Raw genomic sequence first — 6,000 nt, forward strand, 5'->3', positions numbered from 1 at the left:
TCGATTTATCGACGGAGCTCACGCGGCGCATGCGTATTCACAGAGCCTCGACTTCGACTTCGACTGCCACAGAACTGACTTCCAAGGTGGCCCCACAACTCGAGTGTGTATAAATATGTATGTGTGGGTCGTGCGGATTTTGATTGTAATTGCATTGCATTACATAGTTTTTTATTATGCCTCAAGGTCGTGTCAGGCAACGATCTATATATTGCCATATTGGACAATTTGTATGCAAAAATAATCAATTGCACATTTCTTTTATTGACTTTATTGGCATTCAATATGGGCCTCAGGCTCATACTCTAAACACTATTAACTGGCCAGCTATTTTTCGATAATACAAATATTTACATTCAACTTGTGATTGACTTTTCCCTACAGCGATTGCATGACTTTTCACCAAACTATTTGGCTGAGCCCATCCCTCTACAACTTTGACGATGGCGAGCCCCGTAATTACCATCGCATTTTTCCAGGCACTGTCACTCAACAGCAAAATTACAAACTGCAGTTATTCCTTTTTTTCATTTTCAACAAACAAACAAACATTCAGCCGACAAAAAAAGAAGGAAACCCTACGAAATGAAGTGTTTTATGACATATTTAACTACCATTATGCACATTATCCACTTAGCGTAAATTGCCGCCCCCTGCGACTAGCACCAAATATAGCAGAGTATTAACAATGTACAGAGAGAGAATTACCAAAATAAAAAAGCACAAGGTATAGTAACAAAAAAAAAAATTAGTCTAGTTGGGTACAAAGAACGACAACGGCATAAAAAATGTGGCAGCTCATAAATAAAAATTTAATTTTCCGCCTGAAAATTTTTTTTTTTTTTTATTCGTACTTGCAACACGCGATGACGCGACCAAATTCTCCAACTCATTTCGCTTCGCCTTGTAATTATGTAGAGTAGACAGCGAGGAGCGAGAAAGCGAAGCTGAGAGAAAAAAAAAGAAAGAAATTTGCCGAAATATATTTAAGAGCGTCGCATGGCATTTTATTTTATTTATATGGACTCTGTCTGGCATTTTGTTTGACTGCGCTGAGCCACGAGGATTTGCATGGGGATCAGTGTAAGCGTACTCGTACAGTAAATATTGTGGCACGACTGAAATGTCTGCAAGCCTTTTGTGGGGACCACACGACGTATATGTAATCTGCGCTGTCTACTTGACAGCTACCAATGGGCAACTTCATTAGGCGCACAAATTAAGCGATAAAACCATAAGAAATTCATTAAGCAAATTCTTCAACCCAAAAGCGGCAACAATGGTACTTCGAGCTGGCGAAAGGTGTTTAGCAAAAATGCTTAGCAAAAATTCATGAATGGTAAGTCGCAATTTCAATGTGCTTCCTAAGCAAGAATTGGAGATTGCTAAGTTCGAAATGTTTGCTAAGATTATAAATTTTAGTTAGGAAAGAGTTGCAGGAATTGCGATTTTTGTGATTATAGAGATTAAAAGTATTTAAGGTTGCAATGAGTTGACAAGTAAAATGCCATTTGAGAGCTCTTAAGATAGATATGAACTTTTAAAGTTATGTCTTTAAATAAAAAATATACATATAATATCCTGTAATCTGTAAAGTTACAGGAGATATGTTTTAGTTATGATTAAGGTTAAAAGTATTTAAAATTTCAGCGAAAAATATGGGACGTAAGTTTAGGATTGAAGTCTTTATTGAAATCGTTATATTGTTCTTTCAAATATTTCCTTATCTAGAAAATTAAAGGAATTACCTTTTTGTCATCGGATGTTCAAATTGCTTAAGTTCTCAGTGACAAATATTAGACGTCAGATTGGAAACTGAAGTGTCAGTCACTTAAGAACTCTTAAGATTGATGTGAACTTTCGAAGTTATATCTTTAAATAATTCTATCTAATATGTACTAATATGAAAAGTTTCAGGAATTATGTTAGTGATAATAAAGGCCAAAAGTGTTTAAGGTTTCTGTTGAAAATATGAGACAATATAAGAGTTAAATATCGCTTATGGATTATAAAGATAGATTTGATATTTTTAAGTTATATCTTTACATAAAATATCGCTTACGGATTATTAATATAGATATACAATTTTGAAGTTATATCCTTACATACTTATATTTAATATATTTTTATCTCAGTTCAACATTTAATAGTAGTCTTAGAAGAATCGTCGTTACCCCATTTGGTGGCCAGAGTATCTGGAAAAATGGAAAGGCAATTGCCGAAAAATAAAAGTTTCAGGAATTATTATTTTTATATTAATAGAGGCGAAAAGTGTTTAAGGTTTCAGTGGAAAATATCAGATAATATAAGAGTTAAATATCAGTTATGGATTATTAAGATTAATATGATATTTTGAAGTTATATCTTCACATAAAATATCATTTTTTGATTATTGATATAGATATACAATTTTGAAAATTTATCCTTACGTACTGCTATTTAATATATTCAAAATTTTATGGTAGTCTTAGAAGCCTTTTAATAATCGTCGTTACCCCATTTGGTGGCCAGAGTATCTGGCAAAATGGAAAGGCAATTGCCGAAAAATAAAAGTTGCGCATGCGCAGGCAAGATTGAGATTCGATTCGATTCGTACGATTGGAATTGGAATTGGGGATTGTTGGAGCATCAACTGGTTGGCTTTGGTTCAAACGATCGTTTGCCTAGCTAGCTGACTATCTGAGTAGCTGTTTTTTTTAGCTGGCCGTGTGAACGGTCGCTTTGTATGTTAACTACACGCATGTAAAATGTACTTTCGATAGCAATCTCTTAGTCTCTGTCTCTGTCTCTGTCGCTGCTGCAGTCGCTGCTTCGGCTGTGGCTGTGATTGCAGTCGGCATCGCAGCTGGCGGCATAGGCAAAGTCGTTTCGGGCTCTTTCATGGTTGCCATTAATTAATTGAGCACACACACACACACACACACACACACACACACACATGCACACTCAGCCGATCCCCGTTGCGTCTGGCAAACACTCGCTAGCTGATTCCTGATGCCGATCTATGTGCGCGGCTTGCGTCAGGCTTTTGTTTGCTTTTGGCCAATATCAGCGGCGTTGATCTCTCGAGGCGTTGCAGTGGCAGTGGCTAAAGAAGCTTCTGAGCATTAAAGGCGTTGCAACAGCATCAGCATCTAATGCATTTGCCGATTGCCCGCTAATCCATTTAATTATTATTTATATCAAGATTGTGGCACATTGAAACCAACCAACAAAAGAGAGATTCTTGAAGCTGCCTCCCCCTTTTCTTTATCTTTTTAGTTTTTGTGCTTTGCTAAATTTTACTTAATGTTGCAAAAGCCGCCGCTTTGTCTGCCCCGTCGTCGTCGACTGAAGCAGCGACTGCGTGGCAGTAAAGTAACAAAAAGTGCGCCGAGAAATGCAATTAAAGTCATTTGCTGTTGTTGCTGGCGACATAAAATGCCGCCGCTGCCGCTGCTGTTGTTGTTGTTGCTCTTGCTGTTGCTGTTGCTGCCACCAACTCCTACCGCTGCCCTCAGCGCTGTGTTTGCTGCTCGCTGCGGCGTCGGCGGCGTCGCCACTTTTTGCATGCCACAAAGTTTTGTGCGCCTTTTTTATGCCCATGCCGCCAAGAGAATGAACAGAGCGAATGCGATTCAAACAGGATGCCAACTCGGCGAGAGACAAAAAACGCGTCGCCTCCGTTCTCCCCTCTCTTCTCTCTTCCCTCTCTTCTCTCGCATCTTATGTCGGTGGTCGGTGGTCGTTCGGTGGCTGTTAAAAACCTCCTACTTTTCCTGCATTTCCGCTCATAATGATCATGATGATTGCATGCGTGGCTGATGGGATTTGAATGTTGCAAGTTGCCAGTTGCCGGTTGCTAGTTGCCTCTCACAATCGCTGCCACGATGCATGTGTATATTGTGTGTAATTTGCACCAGCATCGTGGGAGCGCACCTTTCCTTCAACTCGACTTGAACCTGAAAGCTTTTTGCTTGACCGCAGGCTGTGGCTACCGAACCCAAAAACACAAAAGTAACAACTGAGAAAAAACCAAGAGCTGGAGCAAGATCTATGCTTGGAGCTGGAGGCTGCACCTGTTACCCATGTGGAGTCATAAGTTAGCCCGTTGATGCCACATGATAAGCGTCCACAAAGCAACAACAACAACAACAACCAACAACAACAGTAACAACAGCTCGTAAACTGAAAAGTTTTGTCTAATAAATTCAACGCTTGCACTTAGTAAATTTTCGTGGCTTCGCATTATTTTGAGCACTTCATCATCAAATGCAGCGCAAAGTTGGCTCCTTTTTTATGCGCAATTTACTTTGGCCAAAAGTCGCATAAATCGTTCTCTGGCCAAGCGACGAAGACACAAACGCAGATGTAGACTGTTGGGTTAACCCAACAACAACAACAACAACAACTCGAGTCAACTCCACATCCACAGCAAGGTAAAATGCTACCCACAATCCGCACACAAAACACTTAAGTGCCATAAAAGAGATTTTTATTATGTCTTGTGCGCTGAGCAGAGCCCCCAAAGCAGAGGTAATTCTCCTCTTCGTTTTTTATATATATTTCACCTTCTTTTTTCTCTTTTTTTTGTTTATATTTCTGCACATATGAAGAGCATAATGAATATGCCATGGTATATGCCATGAATCTGTCAGTTTAATAAGCGTGCCGCATATTTGAACTCGCTTTGAACTGATTGAACTTGACGATGGACTTACGAAAAGCAATTATTCTGCATGGAAAGAAAAGTCTTTGGGGATGTGGATCATTTTTATAAAGTGTATTATATATAAAAGTCTTTAATCTAACATCAAGTTTGGCTCTATTATTCTGCATGGCAGATGCATTTTGAGAAGTGAAATAAAAAGTATACATACTTTTCTTAAAAGTCTTAAATCTAATTTTGATTTGTCGCCCCTTTTTGAAAGTTTACATTTGTACCTGAATAAATGAATCTAGAAAATAAAAGTTCACATTTCTAAAAATTAGTATTAGTATAGAATAGATTGTAGATCATGTTTATTAAAATTTAAATTGTTCATAATATTTTTTTCAAAGATATTTTGGTAATCTGTAAGTAATGTCTTTGTGTAGCCAAATTATTGATGATTTTAGGTATTCGTGATTAGAACTTCTCCATCTTTATAATATTGAATATTCATTCTAACTTTGTAATTGAAATAACTAACTTCTAAATCTAATTTGAACTACTTTACTTTAGCTTGGAAATATTCGGCAGTCTATATTCACGAGTTAAATAAACAAGATATATTTTGTATATATTTAGAATTACATATTCTAACTCTTAGAAGAGTATTTCTCCTACGACTTTCGCTGTCATGTTTTTATATTTCTCCCCCGCTCTCAAAGTGTATGTGTGTGTTGGTTGCACTGTTGCAAATATGTGGCAGACTGAAGATGTTGGCTGTCTCTAGCTCTGGGCTAGTTGTCTCCTGCCCCGCCGCCCGCTGCTCTCTCCTCTGTCTCCTACCAAGTATGCTCGGAGTGTGCTCCACCAAGCTCTGGCTGCTGTTTACTTGTTGCTTACTCCAGAGTCAGAGTCTGTCCTCAGTCTGTCGTCTGTCGTCTGCTTGAGCAGCTTATGCAAATTGTGTGCTTATTGCCCGGCCATGTGGGTGTCAGGCAGTCAGCCAGTCATCCAGTCATCCAGTCATCTAGCCAGCCAGCGAGACAGCCATCCGGATAGACGATAGACTTGTTGCCTTTGTTGACATTTCGTCAGGCTAAAAGAGACGACTTGGCTTGTTTGTCAGACAGCTCTGAAGTAGGCTTGGCTCGCCAGTCATCAAATCTGAGCTGAGAGTAAGCAATATAATTTTAAGCTACAACTGTGGCTCATCATCGACTCCAACTTGGCCGCCCACAATTTGCTTTTAGCTGAGTACGAAATAAACTATTAAATGCTAAGTGAAATGTAGAATTCAATTCGATAAAGCTTTAATAACCTTTCTATGTTTTAAATTCAAGTCAGTAGGTCTTATAAATATCTAAAACTTA

Source organism: Drosophila nasuta, chromosome 3 (assembly GCF_023558535.2).
Source record: "Drosophila nasuta strain 15112-1781.00 chromosome 3, ASM2355853v1, whole genome shotgun sequence".
Lineage (NCBI taxonomy): Eukaryota > Metazoa > Arthropoda > Insecta > Diptera > Drosophilidae > Drosophila > Drosophila nasuta.